Source organism: Enhydra lutris, unplaced genomic scaffold, assembly GCF_002288905.1.
Source record: "Enhydra lutris kenyoni isolate GAN:26980312 unplaced genomic scaffold, ASM228890v2 scaffoldscaffold39, whole genome shotgun sequence".
NCBI classification, from domain to species: domain Eukaryota; kingdom Metazoa; phylum Chordata; class Mammalia; order Carnivora; family Mustelidae; genus Enhydra; species Enhydra lutris.
The window spans coordinates 20306457-20320692 of NW_019154123.1; the positions used below are offsets into that span (position 1 = coordinate 20306457).

The 14236-nt window shown below is 36.3% G+C and overlaps 1 pseudogene; it reads left to right on the plus strand.

Moving 5' to 3' along the window:
* Positions 1-479: 479 nt before the first annotated feature.
* Positions 480-14236, plus strand: part of LOC111154969 — a 54497-nt pseudogene continuing 40740 nt past the window's right edge.

The window sequence follows — 14236 nt, forward strand, 5'->3', positions numbered from 1 at the left end:
ACCCCAGCTCCTCTGACTCTGAACTTGCTTCCTCCACTGCTGAGGGCATTTAATTTACAAAGGGCTCCTCTATTACCTGGAAACACCCTACCCAAGAGGCAGAGAGATTAGAAACAATTTTAAGTATTGTTTTCCTCTTTATAAACCTTCCTTTATCATATCTGTCATATGCTACAAATGGACAAGGGGTCAGTTTAAATGGTTTCAGCTTCACATGGGTAACCAGACCTGTGCAGGTGGCATCATGACTGCCTTTTCTGGCTGGATCACCTGCTGGGCAGGGAGCAGCAAACTGGGTGGAAAAAAGACTGTATTCAGGTAAAGGAGAGAAGTAGATGGCAGACTAAGAGGAAAAGGACTGCATTCAATCTTTTAAAATACTTAAAAGTGGCAGATAAAAGGAAAAGGCACTGATCCCATGATGGTTCCGGTAAGAAATGTAGAAAAGCCATGACATTACAGGTGAGAAGCAAGGTGACATGACTTGGAGAGTGCAGGCTGCCCTCACTGAGACCAGCAGGAGCCTGGGCTGGCTGGCAGCCCCCAGAGAGTCAGGCAAGGAAGCCCTGCAGCACACCCCCATACTGTGCCTAGGTGCCTGGTGTGGGGAGTTCTGGACCAAGGTAACCCTGAGTAGCCTTTCTTTAGGTCACTCTATTTTTTTTTTTTTTTAAGCAGGCTCCATGCCCAGAGTGGAGCCCAATGTGAGGCTCATGACCCTGAGATCAAGACCTGAACTGAGATCAACAATCAGACACTTAACGGGCTGAGCCAGCCAGGCACCCCTCAGGTCACTGTTTTACCACAGCTTTCTCACATTTGTCTTAGAAGTAGATTTTAGATGAGAAGTCAAAAGATAAAAAAGATCAGGGAAATAAAACAGGTGGGGATTTTATATCTGGCCATCTGTACTGCTGAGGTACTTGCTCTTAGTTGGCTTTTAGACTTTAACCCAGTTAAAGTCTTCTTAATTAATGTTCAATTGGTATAAGACCCTATATTGACACTGTATAGGAGACAAAGATAAATAATTCATTTTTAGAAATTTTTTCACACCAGGTACAATTATTCCTACCTGTTTTGTCTGATTTCTGATCTATTATCTTTATTTTAACCACAACACTTCACTTATGGGGATTTTTTTTAATCTAATGCTTTCTTTAAAAAAGATTTTAGGTAAGTGATCAATTAAAACTAAATAAACGTATAACAAACATATATAAAGAGAATCAAGACATGGTCCTTGCCTTAGGGAACTTGCACTGGATTGAGAGATATAGGTGTATTTAAGGCAGACTGACAAGGCAAATAAAAGTTCCATGGAACACTGAGGGCAGGCTTCATCTAAGGAGGAGCATTTAAGAAAGGAATGGAAGTTGATAAGAAGGAGCAGAAGAAGAGCATACCAGGCAGAGGGGACAAAATGTATAAAGCTCCTGAGCTGGATAAGAGTTTGGCTAGTTTGAGGAACTGAGAGCAGACAGGTACCGCTGAGCCCAGAGACCAGAAGGGGGTGGGTGGCAGGAGGTGAAGTTGCCAAGGCAATGACTGAGGAGAACTGCTATGAGAACCACAGGATAGATGTGGTGATCACTCAGATAGAGGGACAATAGACCACATTCTTTACCTCAACAGCAACACCCTCATATCCTTTGTGTGCACTGTACCAGGTTCTTCCATTATTGGAGAAAAGATTTTTGTGGGATCAGTTACTGGTTAACTGGCTAATGGTCACACACCTTGATCACTTGGTGGCTACTGGTCAAATGCTTTGCCAGCTGATTAGTTTGGCTCTGATGGCAATCAATGCCAATGTCAATTTCCTTATAAGCTCATCCATTCCCTCATTTATGTATCCATTCGAAACATATTAAGCAGAGTTATTATCATATTCCTCGTCACAGCATTTGCATTTAAAACTTGTTTCTTTGTGGTTGTGTTTGTTGTTATTATTGTTATATAGCCAACTATATAACAACATGGTATTATTCATAGTTGCTTAAATCTAAAAACGTTCCCATTAAAAGCTAAGCAGAGAGGGAGGGGGGCACCTGCCTGGCTCAGTCAGAAGAGCATGAAACTCTTAATCTTGGAGTTGTGAGTTCAAACCCCATGTTTGGGTGTAGCGATTACTTAAAAGTAAAATCTTCAGAAAAATAAAGACTAAGCAGCAGATGCTTGGTTAAGGAATGAAATATTCATTTATAAAACAGTTTCAGTAGGAGAATCTGGGGATCCTTGTCATGATTTATTTTTTTTAAAGATTTTATTTATTTATTTGAGAGAGAGAGACAGCGAGAGAGAGCATGAGCGAGGAGAAGTTCAGAGGGAGAAGCAGACTCCCCATGGAGCTGGGAACCCGATGTGGGACTCCATCCCGGGACCCCGGGACCACGACCTGAGCCGAAGGCAGTCGTCCAACCAACTGAGTCACCCAGGCGTCCCCCTTGTCATGATTTAATTGGTAACAACTTTCCAGGAACCTTTCAAATAGGCAAATTTGTTTATTTTAGAAAAGTGACATCAAAAGGTATTTCATATCCTGGATTATTCAATAGAAAAGTTGTATTAAAAAGATAATGCTGAGGTGGAATAAGAGGAAGAAAAGAGAAAGTCTAGTTTTAAAATGTAGGAAATCCCCTAGAAGGAATAGGGTATTGAGACACAAATCTATTTTCAGGGAAATTAGAGAACTGAAATCTCCAATCATGATATAGGGGGAAATAATGCTAAAGCTGTGAAAGTCAAATGCAGATGTAGAAAAACTCCAAGAGAGCATTCTGATGGTTGCAGGCCTCAGGCAAAACTGTCACTCCAAAGCAGACAGAACACCCATCTGTCACAAGCCCTTGATGAGAGCACTGAAAACAGTGTGCAGAGTAGTAGCAGTAGTAGTGGCAGTGCTTTCCTGAGTAAGGTGTAGCTCCAAGGGTCTCAGGAAACAGGGAAAGATTACACTGTACTTGAATTTCAAATCAAACAAAGGAACATCCATTTAAAAGTTGTTTTTCTATACTTTCATATTCCCCAAAAGGTAAAATAATATGACAGACAACAGGAAAAGCTTTGATTGTGAGAAAATTCTTTTTTTTTATTAATTTTTAAATTTTTTTATAAACATATAATGTATTTTTATCCTCAGGGGTACAGGTCTGTGAATCGCCAGGTTTACACATTTCATAGCACTGATTGTGAGAAAACTTTTATTCTAGTTCAAAGATTTCCAAAATAAATGACATAAATGTGATAGTATAAAAATTGATGCAGGTAACTGTAATCCAGAAACTTTCTCCATATGAAATAAAAACAACAAAAGACAAACTGTAAATGTTTTCTTGGAAACAACTGTAGCTTTTTGATTGATTAAAAACAACTTCAGCCAGAATTCCACTACAGTCTAGAATGTAGAAAGTTAGCTTATGTGTTACTCCCACCCTACCAGCTCAAAAAAGACAGGTAAACCACACAATCATAGCTTTTCCTTAATCCAATAGAGAGCTGAGATCTTAGGGCAAAAAATAGCCAGAAATCCAAATGAAAATCACCCTATCCAAGGGGAAAGAGCAGGAGCATTGCCTCAGCTGTGGCGGAGCATGGGAGAGAAGGACCCCAGGAACCAGCCAATAGGCAAAAAGAATGCAGGTAAAGGCCAAGAAATGTGAGGTAGCATACAAGCACAGGATCCCTAGGAGCTATAAATAGAAGTGGAGCTCATACTTACTTCACAGACCTACACTGGGTCTCACAAGAAACCATGAGGACGCAGGCAGGGGAAAGGCAAGTGGCACAAGCCTGGAAGAGGGGAGTGACTGCTCTGCAAGAAGTGTATGGAACCCTATATGAACCTTCTCAGCTTCCTCCAGGTGAAACCCCATTGTACTGGGGGAAGGATTAAAGAAACCTCTTTACTCATGGGGAAGGAACAGTCATTCTGAACATTGGGGTGCCTGGGTGGCTCAGTCTGTCTTTGGCTCAGGTCATGATCTCAGGGTCCTGAGATCCAGCCCCATGTCAGGCTCCCTGCTCATGGGAACATCTGACTCTTGGTTTCAGCTCAGGTCGTAATCTCAGGGTCTTGAGATTGAGCAGCACATAAGGCTCTGTACTCAGTGCAGAGTCTGCTTCAGATTCTCTCTGTTCCTCTTCCTCTGCCCCTCCCCCTGCTTGTTCTCTATCTCTTTCTCAAATAAATACATAAATCTTTAATAAAAGAAACACTGGTCATCATTGGAGCATGCAAGGAAGTCACCTAATGTTTTTTAAACCACTCAATAAAGGGAAAGAATCAAGCACCTTAGCTGTCCTTCCTTCATGAACCAACCTTAGGGAACCCTAGTAGTTGTTGAGGGGAAGCTTCTCTTTAGCTGGATGTACTGTAGCTAATAAGGTAAGAAGTAAAAACAGAGGGGCATCTGGGTGGCTCAGTCATTAAGTGTCTGCCTTTGGCTCAGGTCATGATCCCAGGGTCTTGGGATGGAGCCCTGCATCAGCCTCCCTCACCAGCGGGAAGCCTGCTTCTCCCTCTCCTACTCCCCCTGCTTGTATTCCCTCTCTCTATCTCTCTCTCTGTGTCAAAAAAACAAATAAAATCTTTAAAAAAAAAAAGGGAAGTAAAAACAGAATATCACACTTTGGAATGCCTTATGAATTAATGGATCTAGAAAATAATCATCAGTAGGTGATAACACCCCCAAAATGGAGAAAAATAGACAATATGTACCTCCTGTTAGAATACCCAACACAAACTATGAAGTAGTCCTACAAAATAATCCATATAATTGTTTAATATCATTATTATTATTATTACTATCATCATCATCATCATCATAAATCTTTCAGGCAGGATAATGCTGTTATGGTATATTTATATAAAAGGAAGCCTATAATTTAATATGGACACTTTTACAGATAAAATGATGAAAAGAATTAGGTAGGGTCTAGATGAAATGACATTGTCCATGAGTTATAATCACTGAAGCTAGGTGATGGGTATGTAGGGCTTAATAAAATGGTTCTATTTTTGTATGTATTTGAATTTTAAAAAATTCGACTATGCACTGTAAAAAAAATTTAAAACCATATGAGCAGTGATAGCTGCTGAGAAACAATTTAATAAAAATCCTTACCCATTATTATTGTTTAAAACAAACCTTGATATAATAGCAGTAGATGAATTCTTCATGAATATTATTAGAAATATGCAGTTATATATTTACATATATAGTCATCCTAAAAGCAAACCTTGTTCTTAATGAAGAAACACTTAAGCACACCTTCTTGTTAAAGGAATAAGGCAAGAATGTCCTTTATCACCACTATTATTTAATATTGTTCTGGAAGTATTAGCCAGTATAATTAGGTAAGTGAAAAAAATTTAAATATAAAAAATAAGAAAGAATCTGCAGTAAAACTATCACAAATGATAAGAAAATTGAGTGAGATAGTTTGGCAGAAAGTTAGCATCCAGAAATCAAAAACTACACCCATTTAGAAAATCCTGAGTTTAAGGTGCCCTATTATATAAATATATTTAAAAAGGAAAAACTACATAGGAATAAAAATACTTAGGAATAAAAGAGGAAAATGTGCAGATCAAAACAAAAAGATTAAGTGCTACTGAGGAACACAAACAGACCTAAACAGACTTTGGTTAGAAAGATTTCAAAAATTATAAAGCACTTCTTCCAAAGTTAATCTTGAATACAACAAAATACATTCAATAGAAAATAAAGATGCCAATAAAATTTTTTTCTGGGGTAGATAAACTGCCTCTAAAGTTCATATGAGTAAATACAGATGCCCCCCAAAATCTGAAGAAATATTACTATCACAACCAGAATTCAAATATATTATAATAATTAAAACATACTGCTGCCTCTAGAAAGACTCAAATATACATAGAAATATAGTATTTGATAAACACAGCATTCCCAACTAGTGAGAGAAAAATGGATTATTCAGTAAATGGTGTTACAACATTAGGGAAGCCCTATGAGAAATTTAGATTTCTACTTTATACTTTTTACCAAAATTAATTCCAGAAGAATGAAAATCATATATATATATATATATATATATATATATGAATGAAAACATAAAAATACAGAATGAAAATATGAAACTTGATAACCTAAACCTACCCACTACATTGGGGAAGGCCTTTTAAAATATGACAAAAAGTCCAGAATCCATAAAATAAAAGACTGATAAATCCAACCTTATAAAAATTAAAAATTTCTCCAAGAGGAAAAAAATAAATCAAAATCAAAAGACAAATGAATAATTGAGAAATATCTGCAATCAACTGACTGGAAAAAAAATTCCCTTAATACATTAAGGACTCCTACAGTTCAATAGGAAAGAGAATAGCAATGCAATTTGAAAAAATGGGCAAATGATATAAACAGTTCATAGAGGAGGTACAAAAAGCTCTTAAATGTATAAAAAGGAACACAGCCTCACCTATAACAAGGGAACTTCAAAATGCAGTTGGTAGAGGTTTAAAAATTTAATAGCCCAATATAGTAATGAATCTCTGGTGGGAGTATAGTTATGTTTCTTGTGAAAGCAAAAACTGATTCACCCATATGAGGGATGATTTAATAGTATTGATTAATAATACAAATGAAGTGACTGAGCAATTCAAATTCAGGAGATTTATTTTCCAAATATTCTCCAAATATGCATTAACAAAATATGACATGTACTAGGTAATCATTGCAATGTTCTGTAAATAGCAAAAGACTAGTAATAATCCAGACATTCATCAATAAGGATCTAGCTAAATAAAGTATATCACATACAATGGAATACTATGTAACTACTAAAAAAAAAAGGCAGCTCTACATACATGTATATATGCTTGTATAGGCATCTGTAAACTGTAATAACACATAATAAACTAGTAATAATAGTCATCTCTAAGATAGGAAGTTGGTTGTCTAAGGGTTAAGATTAAGAAATAGATTTAATCTTCATAAAATACCCTCTTAAAGCTGTAGAATTTTTAATCATATGCATTCTGTACCTATTCTAAAATATTAAGTACAATAATTTTAATAATACACTGTGAGTTAGAAAAAAAAATACAATGTGATGTATCCCCCACCAAGGCATGCACACACATACATTTAAGGATAGCTTTAGAAATCAATGCTCATAATTATGACAGAATATCCTAGAACATTTCAAGGTGACTGCTTAATCATCTAGGAAAGATGGTCATTAGTGGAAAGTTCATTAAATATATTTGTAAATAAATACTACAAAAAGTAGAGTACTACTACAAAAAGTCTAAGTGTACTACAAAAAGCCTAAGTGTAAGCTTGATGAGTTTTTACAAGTGAATATGCCTGAGTCACTAGCACCCAGATCAAAGAAGAGAATATTACCAGCACCCTAAAAACCCGCTTACAATCACTAGCCACCACCATGATGTCTAACATTACAAAGTAATTTTGACTGTTTTGAATTACATATAAATAAAATCTTACAGTGTGGAGGGGTTTTGTTTGTTTGTTTGTTTGTTTTTGTTTTCTTGGTATCTAGTTTCTTTTGCTTAACATTATATTTATGGGTTTCATCCACATAGTTGCATATTATACTGTTATTCTCATGTAATGGTCCACTGTGTGACTGTACCATTCATCCATGTTGATGTACATTCAGGTTGTCTCTAACTTCTGACTGTAATAAATAGTACAGCTCTGAATGTTCTTGTACACCTCTGGGTGAACATATATGCACATTTCTGTTGGGTTTATACCTAGAGGTGAAAGTCGCTGGGTCCTAGGATAGGTGAGCATTTTTAGTAGATATTGCTAAGCAGTTTTCCAAAATGGCTGTGTCATATCTCACTCTCATTGTGCGTGATCAATTTCATATTTTAGCCATTTAGGTGGGCAACTAAAGTTATTACATTGTAGTTTTAATTTACATCACTTTGTACCTGTTCAGTGATGTGCCTGTTCAGGGTTTTTGCCCATTTTTCTATCAGGTTGTCTGAGTTTTTATTATTTGTTTGTTTTATAGTCTGCATATGAGCCATTTCTCAAATATGTGTAATGCAAATAATTCTCCAACTCTGGGGCTTTTCCTCCAGATATCTGCTTGGCTCTCTCTCTTTTCACATCTCTGTTCAGATGTCACACTGTCAGTGAAGCCCACCCTGGCCATCGCATATAGTGAATTTTTTCATGAAACCACCTGATATTCCTCACCTCTATTTCCCTGCTTTGATTTCTCCTTAGTATGTACAACCATATGACATGCTAAGTACTTACTTGTTTCTTACTAATTTCTCTTTCCCTCCCACCCTACACCCAATGGCATGAACTTATTTTATTTTATTTAATATGTTCCAGACATTCAATACATTTTTTTGTTGTTGTTGGAGGAATGGGTATAAACTAGATGAACTGCTCAGTGCTTTATATATATTCTCTATCTCTCCTTTATCCCTGAGTCTATGAAACATGTTATTTCCAAATTCAAACACACATTGATGTATGTTATGTGAACAAATTTTATCATCAAAAAGTGATATCAAATTTAATATTTAAGAACTGAAAATTAAAGATCACCTTTGACTCCAAGGGTCCAAAAAAAATCCCATTGATTCTTTGTCTCTTTGTTTTAACGATGAATCATCTGCAATGATGATTATTCTAGCACTATACATATATACATTGTGTTACCAAATAAATTAAAAAGAAACTCAACATACTAGTTCAAGCACTCGATTATTATAAAAATACAAAGAACTCCTCAAACTCAACACACACAAAACAGACAATTATATCAAAAAATGGGCAGAAGATATGAACAGGCACTTCTCCAATGAAGACATACAAATGGCTATCAGACACATGAAAAAATGTTCATCATCACTAGCCATCAGGGAGATTCAAATTAAAACCACACTGAGATACCACCTTACACCAGTTAGAATGGCCAAAATTAGCAAGACAGGAAACAACATGTGTTGGAGGGGATGCGGAAAAAGGGGAACCCTCTTACACTGTTGGTGGGAATGCAAGTTGGTGCAGCCACTTGGGAGAACAGTGTGGAGATTCCTCAAGAAATTAAAAATAGAGCTTCCCTATGACCCTGCAATTGCACTACTGGGTATTTACCCCAAAGATACAGATGTAGTGAAAAGAAGGGCCATCTGTACCCCAATGTTTATAGCAGCAATGGCCACGGTCAACAAACTGCAGAAAGAACCAAGATGCCCTTCAATGGACGAATGGATAAGGAAGATGTAGTCCATATACACTATGGAGTATTATGCCTCCATCAGAAAGGATGAATACCCAACTTTTGTAGCAACATGGACGGGACTGGAAGAGATTATGCTGAGTGAAATAAGTCAAGCAGAGAGAGTCAATTATCATATGGTTTCACTTATTTGTGGAGCATAACAAATAACATGGAGGACAAGGGGAGATGGAGAGGAGAAGGTTGTTGAGGGAAATCGGAAGGGGAGGTGAACCATGAGAGACTATGGACTCTGAAAAACAATCTGAGGGGCAGGAGGTGGGAGGTTGGGGGAACCAGGTGGTAGGTATTAGAGAGGGCACGGATTGCATGGAGCACTGGGTGTGGTGCAAAAACAATGAACACTGTTATGCTGAAAAAAAAAATAAAAAATTGGGGCACCTGGGTGGCTCAGTGGTTTAAAGCCTCTGCCTTCAGCTCAGGTCATGATCCCAGGGTCCTGGGATCGAGCCCCGCATCAGGCTCTCTGCTCATCAGGGAGCCTGCTTCCTCCTCTCTCTCTGTGCCTGCTTCTCTGCCTACTTGTGATCTCCATCTGTCAAATAAATAAAATCTTTAAAAAATTAAAAATAATAAAAATTTAAAAATTAAAAATTAAAAAAAAATACAATGACTTAATTATGTCAACTTCAAGAGAACCAAAACAAAGGATTAATTTCTTGACTAAATTCATCATTATTTCCAAAGAAGTTATGTGAGGGTGCAAAGAAGTTATGTGAGTAGTACTAAAAGGTATTACTGTAAAAAGTCAGTGAGTATTTAAATGAAGAAAAGAAAGAAAAATATAACTTAATATATTTCAGACATGATATTTAGGCTCAAATGTATCTTCCAATATGTGCTGCTATTAAATATTATAATACCAATCCAAAAATTGTGTCACTTATTTAAGATATAAGGTTTTTACCTTAACATTCCATTTTGCATGTCTTATATTTCAATATCTTTCACAAATCTTTCTTTACAGCTACTAATTTTATTTAACCAAGTATTAATAAATAGATACATATGGGGGGAAAAAGTCAGTGAGTATGAGCTTTAAGATCTTTCTTTATGTCTATGAGTGAACAGGGAGAATGGAGCTTCAATTATACCCACTGAACAAACATGCCACTTTAGATAATTCTATGTTGTCTAACAAGCATTCACTAGACATCTCCTCTCTGTGCATGGCCCAAGTTTCATTTCCCGAACTCTCAGAGTAGATGACTTGGTGGGAGAGAACATGTGTGCCTAAACTGGCATATGAGATTAGGTAACAAACAAAATGCATTATCCTCCTTCCATCCAGTCTTAATGTCTGTCTCCAGTCTGACTTGGGCTTCTGGGTTCAGGCTAAGTGAAATCTCTGACTTGAAAAGAATTAAGAACAAACAGCCCTGTCCTGCTTCTTTCCTAATATGCTTTAGGACAATAGGGGTACAGAAGAGAGTGTCTCATTTGTGAAGACGGCTTAATTTAAATAGCAGTTCATGAAGACTGACTTGAGCCAACATCAGGACTTCTTTGGTTTTCTCCCATCCTGTATCTACGGCCGCCCCTCATCACAGTCTTCAAGACATGATATGTGCTCCCCATCCAGGTGAATTTACACAAAATTGATTAACACTTCACTTGCATGTTATTAAACTTGACGTATGAGTTTTAAATCATATAGCTCATGGCACTTAGTCAACAAAACACTAAAATGTCTCTTTTTTATAATGATTTGGATGATGTGGCTGAAGTTTCCTAAAAATTATTGAGACTATAAACCAATTTGTTAAATTTAGTGAAAAAGTTTCCATATTAAGTAAGATGACTCTTTTTCTATGCAAAACCTTCTTGTGAAAGGTTAAATGACTTTTTCATCATTCTTTCAATGTCTAAGATAAATGGTCTTGGGTTGTCAGCCAGATGATATTTAACTCAGCACTCTACCAAAATTAAAAACAGCCTATGAGAAGAGGAAGAAAGAGATACAGGAAAGGGGGCTGAACAAAATAAATGGAACATTCATGTTTGTATGTGTGTGTTTAGACTCCCAGCCAGAATGTAAAGGATCACAAAATGATTGTGGGTTTTCTGCACCCTTTTTATGCTGTCTGACTCAGTGTCCAATGTGATGGCATTAAACAATGAACTACTGGAGAGGCACAACCTGGGACAGGAATACTGACCTTCAGAAAAATTGTGAAGAAGGAATGGTGTATCTTTAGTGCTTGCCAACAGTTGTTTCCTCCATTCTATCCTTTCCAGTACTCCTCCATCCTTGTAAACACTTTAATTTTTCAAGGGTCCAGGATCTCTCTTTCAGTGAAAAAGAAAATGCCCATGGAATACCTACCATATCTAGGTACAGCGCAAGACACTAGGTACAATGCGAGATACTTCCATAAGAACAAGGAAGATTGCTCTTGCTTGAAAACGTACACTACATAGGACGTATCATATATAGGATATAGATGTATGTTTAAAAAGCTACCAAAATACACAGAAGTTGTTGATATGATTCTGACAAGTTCAACTACATTAAAAAATTTTTAAGCCATCTATAAAGAGTAGTGATTAAGCCCATGTTTAGGACCAGATTATAGAAGATACTGAATAGCAACTGAAGGAATAGATTACACTGAGAGCAAAGGGAAGACATTAAAGGTTTTGGCAACAATGCATGAAAACCAAGCTTTCAAAAGAATAATTTAGGGAAAAACAGAGATTAAAAATGCTACTTTGGAAGCTACTATTGTCATAGCTGGCATGAGAATAAATAGAAATTCTGAATAGATCTATTTCTATTAAGAAATTAGCTTTATAATAAAAAAATTCATATAGTCTGCTTCTGAACATTTTAGATTGATACAGGATATGTTCTCTTGCAGTGAAAAGCTAAACAAATATTTCAGACTTTGCACAACAGGTAGTATAAGACTTTGATTTCTGAAAGAAAAGACACAGTATGATCCTTCTGATCATGCTGGAGACATTTTCTGGATTGTGATGCAGGGATGGGTAACAGAGAAGAGCCAAATGATCACTAGGAGTTAAGACGACGAAGACTGGTGCTGAGAAAGCTGAGGCAGTTGGAATGTGTAAAGCAAAATACTGGAAAGGAAGGTAATACAGAAAGAAAGAACTCTAGAAATAACCACAGTGGGTCCCCTTGAATGTCGTTTAATACTAACCTGTCATACACAGAATGAAATTCTACAAAGTTGAACAAAAAACTACCAGGGAGTTGTAAGCTGAACAATTCCCAGAGCTCATTCAGAGCTGATATTTGTTCAAGTTCTGTCCAGCTAAACTGAAGAGACTTTGTTGAACACTCAAGCCATTAAGACTCCAGAAAGATCATACCTTATTAGAAGGGCTAAAGTTTAGTCCCAGAGTTAAGGCTATTCTATAAGTACCCCAAAATGCTTCAATAGGCCTCAAAAAGATCAAACTGAATCACAAGTAAATCAATTGCCTGCTTAAACATAAGTCAACCCTCTTTAAAGAAAGACAACAAAATCCAGACCAAGAAAATAATATTACTAATGTCCAGCATCTCATAAATACCAGATGTATGAAGAAGCAGGAAAACATCAACCAAAAGTGGAAGAAAAAAATCAATAAGCAGACCCTGAAATAACAGGGAAAAATACTTTATTACAGTTACTATAAAGCTAAATATTATAAATATGATCAAGGATTTAAAGGGGGAAAAACATAATGAGGGGAGAAATGGAAGATGTTAAAAAGTGTCAAATGAAACTTCTGAAGCTGAAAAACAGTATCTGAAATGTAAAATGAAACATAACAATTAATAGATTAGGTAATATAAATGAAAAGATCAGTGAACTTGAAGACACAGATATAGAAACTATACAAACTGAAGTGGGAAGAAATAAGACTTAAAATAAGTGAATTGAAACTCTGTCACCTGTGGAACAACTTAAGAAGTTGAACATATATGTAACTGGAATCCCAGTAAAGGGAGGAGCCAGATATATCATGCAAATACTGATAATAAGAACACTGGAGTGGCTATATTAATATTAGACAACATTCAAGACAAAGAATGTTACTAGGAATAAAAAGGATCTCATTGTAATGTCAATTAATGTCAATTCATCAAGAGACCATAACAGTCCTAACTGTGTATGTACCTAATAACAAAGTTTCTAAATAGAAGAAACAAATGCACTGAAAGGGACATAGAGAAATCCACAATTATAGTTGAAGTTTTCAACAATTCTCTTTCAATTTTTAATAGAATAGAAAGTCTCTAAGGATATAGAAAAGTTGAATAGCACTATCAATAAATTGATCTAATTGACATTTATAGAATATTCCATGCACCAACATCAGAATACACATTCTTTTAAAGAACACATGGACAAAAGATCCCAAATAGCCAAAGCAATTCTGAAAAGGAAAAACAAAACCAGAAGCATCAAAATTCCAGGTTTCAAGCTATATTACAAATCTGTAGTCAACAAAACAACATGGTACTGACACAAAAACAGACACGTAGATCAATGGAACAGAATAGAGAGCCCAGAAATGAACCCACAACTATATGGTCAACTGATCTTTGACAAAGCAGGAAAGAATATCCAACATAAACAAAACAGTCTCTTTAACAAATAGTGTTGGGAAAACTGGAGAGCAACATGCAAAAGAATGAAATTGGACCACGTTCTTATATCATACACCAAAATAAATTCAAAATGGATGAAAGACCTAAATGTGAGACAGGAAACTATCAAAATCCTAGAGAACACAGGCAGAAACCTCTTTGACCTTGACTTCAGCAACATCTCAGTAGACACATCACCACAGGCAAGAGAAACAAAAGCAAAAATGAACCATTGGTACTTCAAGACAAAATCTTCTGCACAGGGAAGGAAACAGTCAAAAAACTAAAAGACAGCCTATGGGATGGGAGAAGATATTTGCCAACAACATATCTGATAAAAGGTTAGTACCCAAA